The sequence below is a fragment of the Lissotriton vulgaris genome, chromosome 2_1 (genome assembly GCF_964263255.1).
Source record: "Lissotriton vulgaris chromosome 2_1, aLisVul1.2, whole genome shotgun sequence".
In the NCBI taxonomy this organism is placed as follows: domain Eukaryota; kingdom Metazoa; phylum Chordata; class Amphibia; order Caudata; family Salamandridae; genus Lissotriton; species Lissotriton vulgaris.
The window spans coordinates 1,425,177,201-1,425,197,015 of NC_141687.1; positions in this window are offsets into that span (position 1 = coordinate 1,425,177,201).

Sequence of the window (19,815 nt, forward strand, 5' to 3'; positions counted from 1 at the left end):
GCTGATCTACCCTGCGCCCAACCCGGCCCTGAAGACTCCATCCCTTTAGCAGATGCACCGCCCCACATATCCCCAGGTGTGAAAAAGGCCCCCTACCCCCGAACCAGGAAAAGCTCGTCGCATTCTGCATATAACTTGGGGAAAAAACCTACTCTAGCCAGTGTTGCTCAGCATGAGGAGTTCAGTTCTTTCGGACCTCCACTGTGGGCAACACACTTCCTAACTGATCTCCAGGCTCACCTAGAACTGTGTATAGCTTCTCACTTTAAAACACTTTCTTCTAGGATAGATAGATTGTCTTCTTTTATCAATTATAAAAACATGGGGAGTGCCAAGGCATCCAATGCCCTAGGTAACCCTGACACAAGTGTAGGTAATGGCTCATGTTTGTCTACCACTACTTTAACTACTGCCATTGCTTCGGCTATCCAAACCCCAACCTTTGATCGCCACCCAGACAAAAAAGTCCACCATACCAGTAGATACTTCTGCCAAGGCTAGGAGCACTATCACATTTTCTATTGCCCCGGGGAGGACAGATGCTAGTATGCAACCCTTGCCGACATCCACCACGTCTCCACACTCAGCAGGGCACCCTTATAATCGTATTTTCTCCCCTGAAACTATAGACGCTAGCCATTTTTTGCAGCTCCCCCCCGAGGCAACACCGTACGTGGTGGTGCTGACAGGTGTACCACCATTGACCAGTGCACGGGGTGAAACCTATCCTGAGCTTAAGAACAAGGTAATTCATTGGCTATCAAGGCATTGCCCCCTTAAGGGACGCGCTCAGGGGGAGATTCGCTTTTCATGTAGAATTAACTGGTTGGGGAAAAGACCAAAAGACATCGAGGGTGACTGTATTGTTGTGAATTTTAGGGATCCCTCTGCTTTTAGTTATCTCTTGGGGTTTAGTGGGTCAGCGCTCCCAGGTACCATTAATACCTACCACCTGGGTTACTTTTACGGCCAAAGTTTGGCCTCTGCAACTCTGTACCAATCTCTCCTGCCCCATAGCGACACCTTCCTTGAGCACAATATCCCAGTGGCAAATAGATTTAGGGTTCTGAGTGATGTGGAATGACTACCTTTTGTTGCCCCCACTACGGACTCACCTACAGCTCTTTCTCCTGCCAAGGGCATAGCCATCAATGATGGGCAGGAGCTAGTTATCCTGACAAAGTCACCATCTACCCCCTCTGGCGCTGTCCCAGGTCCATCGGCACATCGTCCCACTTTGATAGCGTCTTGGAACGTAGCCGGTTTGGGGCCTAAGCTTCAAAACCTTGAGTGGGGGGAGTTGGTGGACAATTACGATCTCTGTCTATTCCCAGAGACCTGGCTCCTGTCTGCTCCAACTAGGGCGGGCTATGCATCTTACCACCAAGCAGCTATCCAGGGACCCAGGAGAAGACCCTCGGGTGACAGTCCATTTGGGGTGTGCACTTAAGGTATTAGATACAATTGTTTGGACATTTTGTGCCTTTTATTGTCATTTGATGGTGGCATGGTATTGGCAGTGATCAATATCTATTTACGAACTACACCCCAACAAAAAGGTCTATCCATCCTTGAGGCATTGGAAGCTCTCTTATCTTCCTTCCAATCATCGTACATCATAATAATTGGGGCGGACTTAAACTGCCACTTTGAGCCGCTTCTGGGGATTCTCCACGTTACCTCGGACGAAGACGAGATTCATTTAATAAAGGAGTGTTCTATGTATCCCGCTAAACTTCTCTCACCTATGTCACTTGCAATCAATAAGATGGTAGTGGCATTCTCCCTTAGGGCCTGCAATGGCAGGCTCTCCCCAGATATACCTGGGTTGCGTACGTATAATAGAATTGGGAAGTCCACGACTATCGATTACATCCTGGTGAACATAGGACTTTGGCCCCAACTTAAATCATTCACCGTTATCCCAAGAGTGGACAGTGACCACAATTTACTGTCTCTTGAATTAGTTAAACCTCTTGGGAAACCAACATCACAGGATGGCCCCAGCACTCCCACCTATTGTAATCTTTTACTTACAGCAGGTGGTAGGCGGGTAAGATGGGATAGGATGGCGCAGGATCCGGCCAAGCTGGCCAATCTATATAACCAGGTAGTAGGGGCCCTAATGAAGGTCAGCGACCTGAGGAGTCGTAATCTTGAGCCCACATACTTCATAGTCCTCCAGTCTATCCACAATTCTTTTTTCTCTACACTGGCTGATCTTTTTTCAGTCACTGTACCTGGTAGGGGGCCCAGGCCAAGGGCTGAGCATTGGTTCAATAAAATCTGCAGGGAGGCGAAATCATCCCTGTTAAAGGAGGTGAAATCGGGCTCTCAGCAGACAATTAGGAAAGCACGGCAGGCCTATAAAACCTTGATCAATGCGGCCAAGGCCTCCTCAAGGGCTGCCAGATGGGAGCATCTGAAAGCAGCCCTTGAAGTCCGGGACTTTAGGGCTTTTTGGAATTTGGTCCACGGAGGCCCAGCTACAGGGCTCCCCGCTTTTACTCCTAACCTTAGTGAGGAGGTTTGGCTCGCCCACTTCAAGCCACTCTACTCCTTAGGGGGTGAGGCTTCTGTGGTTGACCGAAAAAGAACTTGTAACCATTTACTATCAAGTGCCCCCGAAGGTCGATGACCTCAGCGCCCAACCTTTTACGTTGCTGGAAGTTAAAGCAGCCATTAGGAGTTTGATCCCGGGGAAGGCGCCAGGCCTTGACAGGATACCTGGTGATTTATTCAGGTCCGAGCTAAGGGTCTGGACGCCATATATATGCACCTTTTTCAATGCCTTCATGCAGGGCTTGCATGAAAATGTGGCTGGTTAACAAATGTTAACGCAGGCTCAGTAGCGCACAACTAAATAAAATCTATTGATCAAACATGTTTAAACCTTTTCTTTACAGAAACATATTCTTTAATCATATGTTTTACTCATCAGTTGAACTTATTTCAGCACAACAATTTGTGTTTATACATAAACACTTTTTGAATCAAAATCATACAACTTTATACATTGACAATACATTGAATTTTCTTGTATGCATCATAATTCGCCCGCCCAATGCATTTCGGGACAAATGTAGAGTCCCTTCGTCAGGGGAAATGCTGCAAAATAACATAAACAGGCACATCAGTCTCTATGTTGTACATGATTCACTTCAGTTTAAATCATTCCTCCACCAAAGAAAAAAAGAAAAGAAAACACCCAAAGTGTAGTTACCAGTAAGCATCTAAACCCTAAGAGAAACATAACCAACTACTCACATTTATACACTATTGAATTCACTTATTGCGAGCTTCAATCTGCCTCGGTCCAAACAAACTATAAAAAGCAAAATGGACAGAATCAGCCTACCTCCTCTGTATAAGTGCGTGAAAAAAGTCTAACTACCAAGCAGTCAATCACATGCAGAAGCGTACCTGTCTTTTCTCTCGGAATCCCGTGTTCAATAAACCTTTTGCCTCTTAGTGAGTTATCAGGCAGTCAATATCCCTATGTAGAAAAAAATAGAGTTCCTCAATGTAAAATCCGGTTCCTAAAATTATACTACAAGAGATTCTGCAACCATGCTCAGTTCAATAATCCTTACCGCGTCTAACAGCAACTTGAGCTCGTCAAACAATCTTCGCGTACCTCTTCCGACATTCAGAGTCTCCCGCGTATGCGTTCAACTGAATCGAAACTGGGTTCATCTACTAGAACCTGCATCCTCATTGGTTACAACAACACATTGCTTAACCAATCAGATACGAGATATCATGATAGTTTCACATACGACATCCGTAACTAAGGTAACAAAACTCTACTGTTGACTGTGATCGCCACCTATTCTGTTTACCTACTTAAAACCAGACAAAACGGGTCGATGTATTACCGTTGCCTAAAATATACTGAGTCCGTGTAATACGCGAAAACCCTCATTGGAAGGATTCCCACGTATACCAGTTATGTTAAACGAAGCCACAGTTATAGGTTTCAACCAAAAGCTGTGAGCACACAGAAGTTGCTAAATTCAATAGATATAACGGGACCAACTAATATCTTCACCAAAAATACGTGAAAAATAAATAAATATGTGAAAAGTATAGGTTTCAACCTCGAAATGTTTCAAACTTCAATAAAACTTTATTGAAGGCTGTAAGCACACAGATGTTACTAGATTCAATAGATATAACGCGACCAGCCCATTTCTTCTCCAAAAATACGTGAAACAAAGTAAAAAGAAAAAAGGAAAAAAGGAAAAAGAATTGAAAAAGAATCGAATATACGTAAAGAGTATACATAACAAGCAGTTGGCAATGAACAAAATACAAAGAATAGAGCCAAATTGAACAACATGTCATGAATCTAAACACATCAGAATTAATGCAACAAAGTGGATATGTTACACTAGAACACCTGTTTACAAAAAGCTGCTTAACTCTATCCGGTCATTTAAACCCCCAGGGGTCAGTGTCCCCAACATTTTTATCCAAAAAGATTCTCTTTGTAACAATTTCTTATTCTTATCACAACCCTCTGTTATTGCTACTATCTCTAGGATGGTGAATCTGAGTTGGGCGATGGTGTGGTGTTTTTCTAGCCAGTGTGTTGCTAAGGATGATGTCGTGGATTTGTTTCGTATTCTGCTTTTATGCTCTGAGATACGAATTTTCAATTTTCGCTCGGTTTTACCCACATATAAAAGGCCACACGGGCAATTCTGATGTGTTTAGATTCATGACATGTTGTTCACCTATACTTTTCACATATTTATTTATTTTTCACGTATTTTTGGTGAAGATATTAGTTGGTCCCGTTATATCTATTGAATTTAGCAACTTCTGTGTGCTCACAGCTTTTGGTTGAAACCTATAACTGTGGCTTCGTTTAACATAACTGGTATACGTGGGAATCCTTCCAATGAGGGTTTTCGCGTATTACACGGACTCAGTATATTTTAGGCAACGGTAATACATCGACCCGTTTTGTCTGGTTTTAAGTAGGTAAACAGAATAGGTGGCGATCACAGTCAACAGTAGAGTTTTGTTACCTTAGTTACGGATGTCGTATGTGAAACTATCATGATATCTCGTATCTGATTGGTTAAGCAATGTGTTGTTGTAACCAATGAGGATGCAGGTTCTAGTAGATGAACCCAGTTTCGATTCAGTTGAACGCATACGCGGGAGACTCTGAATGTCGGAAGAGGTACGCGAAGATTGTTTGACGAGCTCAAGTTGCTGTTAGACGCGGTAAGGATTATTGAACTGAGCATGGTTGCAGAATCTCTTGTAGTATAATTTTAGGAACCGGATTTTACATTGAGGAACTCTATTTTTTTCTACATAGGGATATTGACTGCCTGATAACTCACTAAGAGGCAAAAGGTTTATTGAACACGGGATTCCGAGAGAAAAGACAGGTACGCTTCTGCATGTGATTGACTGCTTGGTAGTTAGACTTTTTTCACGCACTTATACAGAGGAGGTAGGCTGATTCTGTCCATTTTGCTTTTTATAGTTTGTTTGGACCGAGGCAGATTGAAGCTCGCAATAAGTGAATTCAATAGTGTATAAATGTGAGTAGTTGGTTATGTTTCTCTTAGGGTTTAGATGCTTACTGGTAACTACACTTTGGGTGTTTTCTTTTCTTTTTTTCTTTGGTGGAGGAATGATTTAAACTGAAGTGAATCATGTACAACATAGAGACTGATGTGCCTGTTTATGTTATTTTGCAGCATTGCCCCTGACGAAGGGACTCTACATTTGTCCCGAAATGCATTGGGCGGGCGAATTATGATGCATACAAGAAAATTCAATGTATTGTCAATGTATAAAGTTGTATGATTTTGATTCAAAAAGTGTTTATGTATAAACACAAATTGTTGTGCTGAAATAAGTTCAACTGATGAGTAAAACATATGATTAAAGAATATGTTTCTGTAAAGAAAAGGTTTAAACATGTTTGATCAATAGATTTTATTTAGTTGTGCGCTACTGAGCCTGCGTTAACATTTGTTAACCAGCCACATTTTCATGCTATATTGTCGAGTGTTAGGGTACACTCATTCAGTCGCTGCACACAGATCACAATATTAGGTTTAGATTTGGTAAAATTTGGAACCACTAGGAGTGCTCGGCGCACAATTGTTCATTTCATGCAGGGCTTGGCCATTCCATGGACTTGGCTGGGTGCCGAAATTATACCCATTCACAAAAAGGCTTCCCCTCTGGACCCGGCCAACTACTGCCCCATTAGCTTGATTGATGTCGTCCAGAAGCTCTTCGCCCGAGTCCTCCTTTCCAGGTTGCAGTGTTGGATGAACGACCACCACATCCTAAGCTCCCTGCAGGCATGTTTTCGGGCGGGGGTCTCAACGATTGATCAGCTGTTCAGGCTCCAGCTGGTCTTCTGGAGGACTGTTACTATTGGGGAGGGCAGCCTGTTCCTGATTTTTGTGGACCTCCGGTCCGCGTTTGACCTGGTTCAGAGAGATAAGCTATGGATTGTTCTTAAGGATATGGGGGCCCCAGTTTATATGTGTGACCTTTTTAAGCGCCTGCACCAGGGTACATACGCCAGGGTTAGGTACGGGAGGGGAGGTGAGCTGTCTACCCCGTTTTCTGTTGAAAGGGGTGTGTGGCAGGGGTGTGTTTTAGCCCCCACCCTATTTTCCCTCTTCATTAATGGTTTGATTGCTTTTTTGTTGGGCGCCAAGGATCTCGACTCCGCGAGCCTAGCTGGTCGGAAAATACCGGCTCTGATGTTTGCCGACGATCCCTCCTACTGTCTAAATCAGTGGGGGGTATCCAGCGAACTCTAAATGCTTTTTCTGGGTCTTCAAGTTGAGGAATTCAGAAATCAACCTTACCAAAACCAAGTATATGGTTTTCAATATCAAATTCCCTAATTGTCCCCACCCGCACCGGGGTGGCAAGCCTCTGGATCGGGTGTCTACCTTCGAGTATTTAGGGGTCACTATAATGACAGAATGGACTGGGCCCCGCATATTACTAAAGCCAATCTGAAGCTCACACAATCCACTGATGGCATCTTAAAAGTTTTTAATGAATCATCTCTTAAATTGGTGGGACCCCCTGTTGAAATTTATAAAGTCCAGGCGAGAGCCGGTGCGCTATATGGTGCGGACATATGGGGGCATGTTAATGTTGCGCCCATCATTCACACCAAGAACAGCTTTCTGAGGTGCCTTATAAGGCTCCCCCAGAGTACTCCCCTTATTCCACCTAGGCTAGATCTGGGATTGGCCCCTTTACAGGACGTCGTTTCGAACCATCTGCTGCTATATTGGAGAAACCTCTGGGCCACCCCGGAACTAGAGAGTTATAGGGAAGATTTACGGGACTTTTTGGATAGTAGGGGAGCTGAGAAAATTCCCTGGCTCAATTACGTCCGGAAGCTTTCTCGGGCCATAGGTAGGGGAGATCTTTGGTCCTCACCCGAGGAGTCCAGTGCCTTGCTTCCTAGGAAAAATCTGAGTGCGGCACTGAGAGAGTACGGTTTATCCCTATCCAACTCTTCCTCGGGTAAGTTAACCAAAACCTTCCTAGAAATCAAGGCCCATCCTAAATTTGAGAGCTGGCTGAATGACATAAAGCCTCCTTTAGCCAGGAAATTATATGTCCAGTTCAGGCATGGTTTACTTCCCCTACGGGACAAAACAGACAAATGGCTAAAACCCCCGTCCCCGATGTCTGGCATCTGCCCGGGGTGTTCGGGAAGTAAGGAGACAGCCCAGCACGTTTTACTCTTTTGCCCTTCGTACCATCGGCCGAGAGCCAGATGGATAGTACTACTCTGTCGGTCTACGGGAATCAGGGATTACAGGGAGGTGTTTAGAATCCTTAAGACCGACACTGAATTTCTGACCATACTTGCTACATCCAAATTTCTTTTATCTATGTGGATCATAAGGAGTGCTATTTTAAAACAGGCATCCCCACCAACCCTGCCCTAATTGGACTGGTCGAACAGTAACTCTGTAGACTTGAGATGCTTAGATTTTTTTACCTTCTAACTAAGATTTTAACCTGTATTTATTAAGCTGCTATTCCTTCTTATGTGTTTTTAATGTTAATCTGACGATGAACATTCTTTGTTGTATGTATCTCACCTTTTAATGGTTTTTAACCGAAAAAAAAGCTCTTTGACTGACTGACTGACTGACTGATATGGGACTTTATTGTCCCTCCACCGTGATAAATGTGGTCAACCTGTTTCTGCCCGTAAGGTACATAGCATTCGTCAGGACCAAATGCTTTCTAAACATCGGCTCAGCCTTTTCACACGTAGTGCAAAAAAGGATCTACCACTAGAGGGTTGGGGGTAGTGAGCATCAAACTCCCGGTCAGTATAGTACTAGTGCGAGGGTTTCTGTAGGAAAAAAAGGGGAAAAAAAAGACATACATACCGAAAGTGTAAATATATAATGATAGCATAGTTGCCTTTCATGCATCACCCCCTTACTGTGCGCATGGTTGGATCTATGTGAGACACGTGACATTCACATGTGTCATCATTAAAAAATGAGCAAAATGGCTTAAGTCGATTTCTTACCCTGGATTACTATCCTACTTGCTCCATGGGAGGTCGAGGGTGGCAGGGTGGCAGGGCCTACTGTGACATTTTGCAATGGAGAGGTACATTGAGTCATAGCCTGTTGCTGTGGATATAGGTCCATGACATGAAGAAAAACATACAAGTATCCTGTTAAAAAGATGCCTTCCCTGTATAGGCAGTGGGTACACACGCATCAGAAAGTGAAACAAGGTTACACCTTCTCAATCATCCTTGACAAACACACTTCTACTGTCTACTTCAGTGCTTCCGGCCGTTTCATCTACGATTGTCCGCTTCGCCTCCCCGCCGGTGGATTGTGATGAGTGAGGTGCGGGTTTATATACTGCGGTCAAGTGGCTAATTGATTGCTAATTCGTGGGTAAATGGAAACGCCTGCTGCGTACCCTGTGTACCACTAAAACCGTGCCTGGTCGCCTGTTGGCCCCTAATTGGTGGTGTTGAGGATTTGCCCGTCTACGCTGCTCTCTGTGCACGGCAATAGTGTCCTAATACATGCACATGCTCTGTTACTTGTTCCGTCATCATGACCAGAGCATCTAGTTGTGAGCTTGCGCCTATGGTGGTGCTGCTGTTCTCAGAGCCGTTTTGCATGCGCAGACTTCAAAAAGCGTCCCGCGTGCAAATAGAGCAAGCACTTCGGGTCACATGAGCGGCTGGTGCGGCCATATCGTAGGTAAATAAACTGTATGCACTAAAGCTTAATGAGGGATATGTGCAAATAATGACTCAAGTATACCTTGTAGAGCCATATAACTGTAACTGAGGGTCATTTAGTTGTGGAGGTCCTGATATGTGCCGATGGGCTCGCACGGGAGGCGGCTACCACTATTGTTTGGCAGCGGATTTAAGTGGAAAATATCAACATGGTCCACTTTTTTGCTATTGTTATAAGCTGACTTGCATTTGGCATCTATATTACCCGGGAATAAAACTGCAAGTTTGTTACAGTGTTAGCTTATATACTACGCAGTTGGTGGTCAAGATACACGTGTTTTGATGGTGTAATCATACTCAGTTCATAGTACTAGATAGTGTTACTTTGCCAGTTGTAGCCAAGGGATTTCGTCATTTAGACCTGTTTGCCAGCAGACTTATCTTTCAGATCAAATCTTTTTACAGTTGGATACCAGATCCTAATGCTCAAGCAGTGGATGCCCTAGCCCAGTCTTCGAACAATCTGAATTGTTATGCCTTTCCCCCTTTGCCCTAATTCAGAGAGTTCTCCCGAACATCAGAACAGAACAGTGCAGGATAGTCCTAGTTACTCCTTTTTGAATACACAAGTTTGGTTCCCCAGAGCGATGGAACTAGCTATGGATGTTCCACTTTTTATCCCGGGAACAGTGGTCTTCTTCAAGGACAGGATGGAGAAGAACATCCTCTCCTCCTAGAAGGCAACATGAACCTTCTTGCATAGAAGATTTCAGGAGATCCAAGAGATACTCAGGCCTTTCAGGAGAGGCTAAGGACCTTCTGGATGAGTCATGAGACCAGGCACAAGGAGAAGATACATTGGAGTTTGGAAAAAATTATGTAGTTGGTTGCCGGAACAGGATCTGGATCCTGTGGAAGCTCCTGCAGTGGATTTGGCAAACTTCCTTTCTGGTTTATCTAATTCAGGCCTATGCTATAGAAAAATCAACTGTTATAGATTGGGCATATCTGCAGGACATTCCCTAATTATTGACTGTTCAATTGGTTCAGATCCTCTGATCCATAGAGTAATGAAAAGAATTAGACTCAAACATCCCCCCAAGACAAGGTATGATTCCTTATGGAATGTTAACCTCGTTTTTTAACTTTTCTCTCCATGGCCAGATAATCATTTCCTTTCAAGAAGACAACTGTCGGGTAAACTAGCAACCTTACTCTTTTTAATAGGGATTCAGATGTTAAGGCTTTAGCTATATCCAGTAGATTTTATTCCACAGACGGAGTACATTTTGATATTTGGAAAAGAAGTAAAACTATGACAGAAAACATCTTTTATCCCTGTTTCCCAGATTGTAAAAAATTATGTGTAGTTGACTGCATGAAATCTTATGATACTTTAATGCAAACCCTTAGACCTCTTGATGGAAAACATCTCTTAATTTCATTTGTAAAACCTTTCAAAGCAGTTTCCACAGATGGGTCAAGTTTATAATGTCAGAAGCAGGAATAGATGTATCCAAGTTTGAGGCTCACTCTTCTCATGGACCAATTGCCAGTAAAGTGTTCTGGGCTGGAGGTTCACTTACTGATTTCCTAAAAACTACTGATTGGTCAAGTCTTTCCACTTTTTCAGAATTTTACCTTAGACCTGTGGAACATGTGAGCAATTCAGCGTTTAAAAGCTTTAAACATGCATACTGGTAGCCTCCGGTTTTGTAATGAAATGATGATTCTCTAATTATCACAAAGAGAGAATCTTGATTTCATTAAAGACAACAGAGGCTAACATTATCCCACCCAACACACCCTTGTGGAAGTCTAACTATTTGGTTTTTTAAGCATTTTATTAATTTTGCATTTGTTCTTGTGTTAAACATTCTTTACAGGTTTCAGATTAAGATATTTTATGTATCTTATATTAAATTTTAACTCCTTACTTTTTCCTTCCTTGTTTACAGGCTTTTAATCCATTGGAAACGGAACTGCCAATTTTAATTTTTCTTTTCTTTCAGATTCTTCATCTTTGTGAAATACGTCTCCTTATCTATACATTTAAAATTGTCCATCACAGCTCTAAGAGGAGGTTCACTTGTTGCTATGGAGCTATATACTATTGTTTGGAACTTTGTTATTCATGATGTAATGCATTCATGATGTAATGTGTTCTTTAAAGGGCTGCAGTTGGGGCAGCAAATAAAAGTAAATTGCATAATGTTAGCCTCCGTTGTCTTTAATGAAATCAAGATTCTCGCTGTATGATAATTGGAAAATCGTCATTCCCAACTTCTTCTCAACTTCCTGGCAAATCACTCAAATACCCTACCCCTAAAACAAGCATTGCCACTGCCAATAGGGCTTACCTTTGGTTGTCTTTGCATTGCTAAACAAATGCCTTTGATGTGGCCATAAGCCTAATTTTGTAGACACCATGCATGATGCAGGAGCTTTTTTTTCCTTTTTAGTCATTGATCTGAGTTGGATTGTCAGCTAAAAAGAAAAGAAAATGCGCAAAAACGTTTTAAAGTGAGCCATAGGGGGGAAGAGAAGCAGCTGGGGTGAAATTAACATGGAAAAGTATGAGGGAATGTGGAAGTAACACAGGGAGGGTGGAAGGTAGGCATAAGCAAGTCGGGTGGGGGAAGGAAATGCAGGAAGAGTGAAAGAGGAAGTGGGTGAAAGTGAGGGTGAGGAACAGGGGAGAGATCAGTGAGGCAACGGGGAGAGGCACATGACCAAGTGCAGCAGAGACGGGTCGGGGAGAAGAGCTTGGCTGTAAAAAAGCAACACGCCTGATCAGGGGGACAGTTACATGAGGGAGACAGCTCAAAACACATGCACTCTCATGGTGTGCTTAACACAAAAGCAAACTGGAAGCAGAGATGCCAACAAATCATAGAGATAGTAAAGAGGCAATGCTCCATGATGAGCTGGGACATGAATAGGAAATAGACAAATAAAATAGATAAGAAAGTCACCCAAAGTTAAGCAATGTGTACCCCTGTATGCTCTTGATAAGATACAATATGCTTCACAAGAGACAGCATATTTGCTGTGTAGTAGGCTTGACCTACAAATGTGTAACAAGTCTGCTTTTATTATATAGTGATTTTTGCCCATCAGCAGGATAGAACATTAAAAAAACCTTAGCAAAGGAATAAATCAACATATTAGACTCCAGAAGTTATGTTGTGTCAGTGTCTTTTTAAAAGTAATATTCAAAGGCGTAATCACCCAGCCAAAATACACGAGATATGGGGCTAGATGTAAGTACATAGGATTGTCCTATATGGATCATTATATCCTCATTGTTCATTAAAGATATCAATATGCACCATTTCTCTAATATGAATTTAAAATTGGCATCTGGGGCTAATTCAAAGTAATTTCTGCCAGCGATATGCCTTACTTATATATAAAGTTTGACTTAATCGAGCAAAGTTAATCATTTAAAATGATTCTGTTTTTATTGATTAACAAGACTTCATAAGCACTGTTACATTAAAGTAATGAAGTTCCCATAGTTGAAGTAGATGAAGGTGGGTTTATTGGAATTCAGCTTATTTACAAAAATGTTCCACTACATGCAGCAGGCCTCCTGGACCAATGATAATGCAGTTCTCCCCATCACGTTATGATCCTCTCTCACTGCAACTGGCAGAATCCGCAGGACAGTACTGCCCCTACTTCATTCTACAAGACAGTACATCACCAAATACGGCACAGCTTAAAAGAGACAATAAACACTATTACCAAGAATTACATTAGTCTACACAACCCGTCATTTCATCAAGAGATTTAAAAATCGTTTCACAATTCACTAAAACTTGACAGGTATCCTTAATGCTAAGGAGCATGTATGGGCAGTCATTTACTTAATGATAATAATAATATTAATAATAATAATAATAATAATAATAATAATAATAATAATAATAATAATAATAATACATTTTATAAAGGTCAGAACTACCTCATATGAGGTGCCCCAGCACTAGGTAAAGGCCTCTGCTGGCCTAAATGTAGCTATTAATCCTCCAAGAATCCAGAGCTAAAAAAACAAGCTTCAAGTTGTTTTCCGAAAAGACATTCGGACTGGTCCTGGTCAAGTGCTAGGGGAAGAGCTTTCCACCTTTTATGTGCTAAATAGCTGAAAGAGCTACCATCTATGCATGTTTTCTTCACTCTGGGAACACTGACAAACATGGCTCCTGCCGATCTTATATTCCTCAATAGTACGTATGGTTTAACATGGGATTAAAGGTACCATGGACCTTTGCTGGCAAATGCCTTATAACAGACGCATAGGACTTAAAAAGAGGATCTTTGTTTCACCAGAAGATAACGAGGCTTCTTAAGCACATCTCTAATAGACACACACTTTTGTAAGTTCATTAGAAGGTATGCAGCAGAGTGCTGCACTCATTGGAGTCTCCTAATCCGACCCTATGTGACTTCGAGATATAAGACATTACAATAGTCAAGACAAGATACAATCAAGGCCTAAACAATTTTTTTTGCTGACTCTGGAAAGGGACACAGAATTTTCCTAAACATCTTGAACAGTCTAAAGCATTTTCCTGCCAATGTAAATGTAAATGTAAATGTAAATGTAAAGTATTTGTAGAGCGCACTGCTACCAAGCGGTTTCGTGGCGCTATTACTCATACCGCTGTGGAACCCTTCCTGGCTTTCCCTGTGAAGTGTCCACTCCCAGGGTGAAGCCAGGCATCCTAGCGCTGTTGGGGCCGTTGTGGAGATTAAGCAAGCTATTGCCCAGAGTTGCAGCGTGGGACCCATGATTGGAATAGGCACTGAGGCGAGAATATCAGGTCCGAGGAATTTTTGAGCCCGAGACCCACCGAGGTGGGAATCGAACCCTGGTCCCGGGCCAGAGCTCTGCATCAAGGTCTGCCACTCTAACCATTGAGCCACACTCCTCCTACAATGCCATTATTTGACTGTCAAAAGCAAGTCTTTAACCCTTTCGATGCTCATGATGGAACGGTTCCATCATGAGCATCGGTTGAGCTGTGCTCATGACGGAACCGTTCCGTCATGACCACACCCATTTGCATTGGGGCCCAGCACCGGGGGAAAATCGCCGCCGCATGGATGAGTTTAATAAAAAAAAGTCAAGATTCTTGACCTTGGGTTTAGGTATGAGTAGTGGACCCAACTCATCGGCCACAATGCAGTGGACCAGATGTTAGAATGATTGCCCAAGGTCAGAACCTAGGTCTTCCCAGCATTAAACTTGAGACAAATGAAATCCATCCACCATGGCAGAGGCATAGAAAGAGTCCATGTGGGAGGGATTCTGTGACAGCGTGATGATAAGCTATGTGTCATCTACACATGAGATTATGCTAAACCCTTAGAATTCAAAGACCTTAGCCAGCAGGTGCACATACATATTAAGTAGGGTTGGACTCAAGGAGGAACACTGTGACACTCCTTGCTTCAGTGGAAGCACTTTGACTGATAAGATTTTTGCAACACCTGAAAGATGTGCTCTTGCAGAAAAAAGGTGACTGAACTTAGTGCTTTATGGCCCACACCACAGTTCCAGAGTCTTTCAATTAGGATGTTATGGGGCATAGTGTTGAATGTGGGACTGAGATCCAGCAGTAACAATGCCTCAGAATTGCCGGTGACCAAGATCTGATGGATTGATTCTGTAGCCAACAACAAGGATGACTCCATACTGTATGAGGGACGAAAGCTCGACTGAGCTCTATTAAGCAGGCCATGACCCTCAATAAAACTCTTAAGCTGCTTATTGACAATCTTCTCCGTAATCTTGGAGAAGAATGGTAGCAGGGACACCAGACAATAGTTTTCCAGCTTAGTGGTATCCATCAAAGGTTTTTTAAGTAGTGGAACCACCACACCATGCTTTCCTCTCCGGGGCACCTGACCATGTAAAACGGTCAGCTCCTCAGGCCGGATCGGCTTAAAGTTCAGCAACCTGAATTTGTCCCCTGAAAAGTCAAACCAAGCCCTTAAACAAGGAACATCTCTAGCTTTTGCAGGAAAGGAGGTGTATATATCTTAACCATCTTTTCAGAGAAGAAATGGGCTAAGACGTTACAGGCTGAGACTAAAGATAGAAAAGAAAGTGACTTTACAAGCGCGAACATTTTACAGGAAGAATTTTGAGCAGACTGAATTTTTTTGGTGTAGAAGTCACTTACTCGTATCCGCCTCTTCTCCCAAAGACTTTAGTTGCAATTGAAGATGCAGCCAGGTACATAGAAAATTACTAGTCCAAGGGGCAGAATTAAAAAAGTGTGCTGGGTCTACTTCAGTGGCGTAACAAAACTTGAGGGCCCCTCTGCAAAGTACATAGAATTCACTCAGGAGCTCTCAGGCCGTGGTACTCTGCTGAGGGTGCCTCCTGGAGCTCAAGTCCCCCTGCCATGCTGGGGCTCTAGGGGCCTTTGTTACACCACTGGTCTACTTACAAAAGGGACGCAAACCAGTGCAGACTTACCTATGTTCAAAGCTCACACAATAAGAGGCGCTATAGCTAGTAAGGCTTTCTGAACAGTGCTTGGGTTGGAGGACATTATGAGGCAAGTGAATGGTCTAATGGTTTGGCATTTAATACGTTCTATTTTAAACCTGTAGAACATGAGTTAGGATTCTCTAGCTTGAGAACTTAAACATTCTTTTCAAGTATAGTTTTAAAACAAGTTTGTCTACAGTGTTCTGGTTCATTGTGTGTTTATTAAAGGTACTCTATTCCATGTTCTTTAAATTGCTGCAGACTAGTAATTAAAAGAAGTGTATTCAGAATTCTATCTTGCTTGTTTTTGATTAAAATCTAAATTCTCTTTATGTCCCTAGTTTTGAGAATTCACTTTCTCTGATGTGAGGCCATAGATAACTCTGAACCAAAGAGAGTGGCCATTTTGCATATCATTTACAATTCTAAATGCCACACATTGAATCAAAATATAATAGGAATAAATTATGTTTTATGGTGGGCATCAATGAGTAATCCATCAATCTGAGGTCTAGATTCTAGTTTGGGGCAAATTTGTCTATCTTCTTGTGAACATTTCATTACAGAAATAATATTGGCTCTATCAGTTACACTTCCCAATGTCATTATTTGGAAAAATTGTCTCAACTGGATCAAAAAACAAACCAGTGTGAACGCAGTCACATTGAAATTTAATGACTGATAATCTAAGGGAAAAATTTGCTCCAATTAATCTCATTTAAAAATTATCAAACATATTTCACATTCTAATGGCGTTTTGCTGTGATTGGAGATTGATAACCAACAAATATACTTGTGACCAGCTTTTATTGATGATAAATATAGGCAAATAATTAATACAAGCTGTTGTAGTTGAAATCTTGAAAAAGTAAGAAATACTATCAACTACATGTCCACTTCTGGCCAATAAACAGAGGTTAGATAAGATAAACTTAGAAGTTAAATATTTGAAATATTGTATTACCACTCATATCATTTCCAGTCTCAAAAAAGACATTCCAAGCTATGTGAGTACATTTTAATAATATCTCAACGTTTATAAACCTACCTGGAGTATAAAATGAGAATCAAATAATAAAAACTACAAAAACACAGTACACAATGAACATGGTTATGCAACACAGTCCAGTATTTATTTGATCAACTAAACATTTTTTATTTAGGCTTTACAACTAACATAGTATAGAGAATACAGTGCACAACAAAATAGACAGTTTCAAGAAAGGGACAATAGTATCAGCCTAGGGGAGAAGGGTGGCTGTAAGTAGTTTATTATAAGTCAATAGTAGTTTTTCCCGAATGGCAGCAGTCTTGCAACTTTAAGCAGAGTCTTACAAAGTCATGGAGCCAAACAAGAGAATGCTTGGTTTTGTGTCTTGGTCTTCCTTATTTTTGGAAATTCAAAGTTCAAATATACTTTGTTTTTGGTGCTTTGTTTTTCCAGTGAATCTGAGCTGTCTTCTATTTTATGTGTGGAAAGTACATAGCATATGGCTTTATTTGTGACCTTGCCACTATGAAGGTAATGTTGGCCTCTAGGGGTAATCAGTGGTGGTAGCATGAAAGGGGGTCTTATTTACAAGGCAAGGTTAAGCATTGTTAAGTGATTTAATTCTGCCTTGTAAATAAGGTGAAGCCATTATCGCCACCACAACCTCATGTAAAGTGACTTTGTTGTGGTGATAGGGGCTTGTAAATATGCCCCTGTGTGTTTTATTGATGCTCATATTCATTTAATTGATTTCTCAGCTTGTAGCAATAATTCTTTTTTTTCATTTGTAACCGAAAATAAATGTATTTTCTCATTAGGCATTTTATACAGTCCCATGTAATTACTCTTATTCTTGTTTTTAGGTATACACATGTGGTTTTGCTTCATTTTCTTGAATATTTACCTCTTCATGACTGCTTGAGACTCATATAAGTTAAGTACAACTCTTGTTAATTATTTATGTTATATTATATTTTAAAATAACCATATACTTTCAAATTAAATGCAAAAATTGTCTGTTATTTGGTTAATCTAGAACTTCTCTTTAAATACACTTTCACCAGATTTCGGGATGTTACCATTCTTATTTATGTGCAGTTGTGTCATTAAGATTTTTTTTGTTCATGCACACACATTTATTTCTCTTGTTCCATACTGGTTGTGAGAGCCATGCTACATTTGTGATTATGTATTTTCAGTTTTTCTCCATCTGCTGCCCCTTAATGTCAAAATGCACTGGCCTTGCAGTCCAGATCCAACAGGAATGATGGTGGCTTCTACACTTTGCTGAACTCGCAGTCATCATCACAATACTATTGTATAGGTAAGCAGTCGATCAGGGGGAAAGGGGAATCGGACAAGAGAGAGAAAAAGAGTCACTGGATATTACTGTAGCTATGTGCTCAACTTGTCTTAATGTGCACTGCAGAAGAGTTGAAGGAGTGTTGATAAGTTGGGAATCTTAGTATGACTATAGTGTTGACTTTGAAAGTTAACTTTTGATATTGTGTTTGATATACATGCTAACCTCTATGTACTTTCCACTCTTGATACTGAAATCAAAGCTGATATTTCTTCTGTGCTGAGATGCAATTAATGTTGAAATATTAACTGTGAACAACACTTTGGGGCTGATTATGATGAACTGGCCTACAGTCAGCGGTCCCCACACCACTATTACAATGCGACTGCACATGGTGCGGTCACATACTCCCATTTCTCTATGGGAGTTAGTGCTTCAACCGTAAACCAGCCATAGCACAAGCTCCCATAGAGAAATGGGAGTTTATGTTAATCCCTGTACTGCGTGGCACAATGAGGAGCCAGCCATGCATTGCAAGGATAAACAGATGCCACAGAATGAAGGGGGCCCTGCTGTGGATCCCCAAAGTCGCTTTCGGACAGGATTTCCATGTCGGAAAGCTTGACGTGGAAAGCCTGTTTGAAACCAGCATCATAATCCCGATGGCAGAAACGCCATCATTTAGGGATTATGTGCCGGTTCTGATGGGTCCATGGGGTCCTTGAGCGTGTCGGAATCCAGCTGGAATAACCGTCCAGTTTCATTTTCCACCACCGGCATTGTAATGCGGCGGTCAAAAGTGAAACCGATCATGTAAGTCAGAAAACCAATGACCTGCAGTCGGAGGCTTTCGAACTCCCATCATAACCAGGCCTTCTGTGTTTCTATATGCTATTTGCAAAAGATAGATGACTTCAGCATTATGAAATGATATTCCATGAAGATGCTTACATTCACTCTACCAAGTAGGTGTCAACATGTCTAATCACAATAATTCTGTGCTAACTTGATTCCACCAACTTCTCATAGAACTTTTCAAATAATGATTAGTTCTTAAGCCAAGTAGATAAAATCTGTAAAACCTTATGGAAATAACTCAGTACAAAATATAGTTTATAAATATAATGGATGCATCCTTGTGAAAATGGACAAATGCAATAGAGTTTGTAATCTTGATGGTTGGCTCCTTGTATAATGAAACCAGTGAAAATGTACTAATAGAATACTCCTTGTGATAAGGACCAAATGTACATGGGTTAATAATCCCAATGAATCACTCCTTGTGAAAATCAGTCAGTCAGTTAGTCAAAAGCTTTTATTATCGGTAAAAAACCATAAAAAGAGATAAATACATAATTACAAAGAAAAAAAAGATACACAATTATAGCTAATAGAGATTTTAAAATGATCATACATTACAATCCTAGGGCAGAATAATTTCATAAACGGTTAAAAAATGCAACATAATAGTTATTTGATGCATTAGGATAAAATGACACACCCTACCTAAAGTGTCAACAGTGAGCCACATCCATTAGAATGCTTAAATTACTGCAATGTTTGTAGTTTCTGGGCTTCTAGCTTTTAGTTTTGCACATCCTGTGTACCACATGGACAGGAGGAATCTTGCGGTTGCAAAGACTATCAAGGGCATGATGTCATATTTAAGAATTCTGAATACCTTCCTATAATCCCTAAGTCCCCTGGACTTACAAAGTTGAATGATACATTTAGTTCTTGCCTTAGAATAGATAGGGCAGAAGAGCAGAACG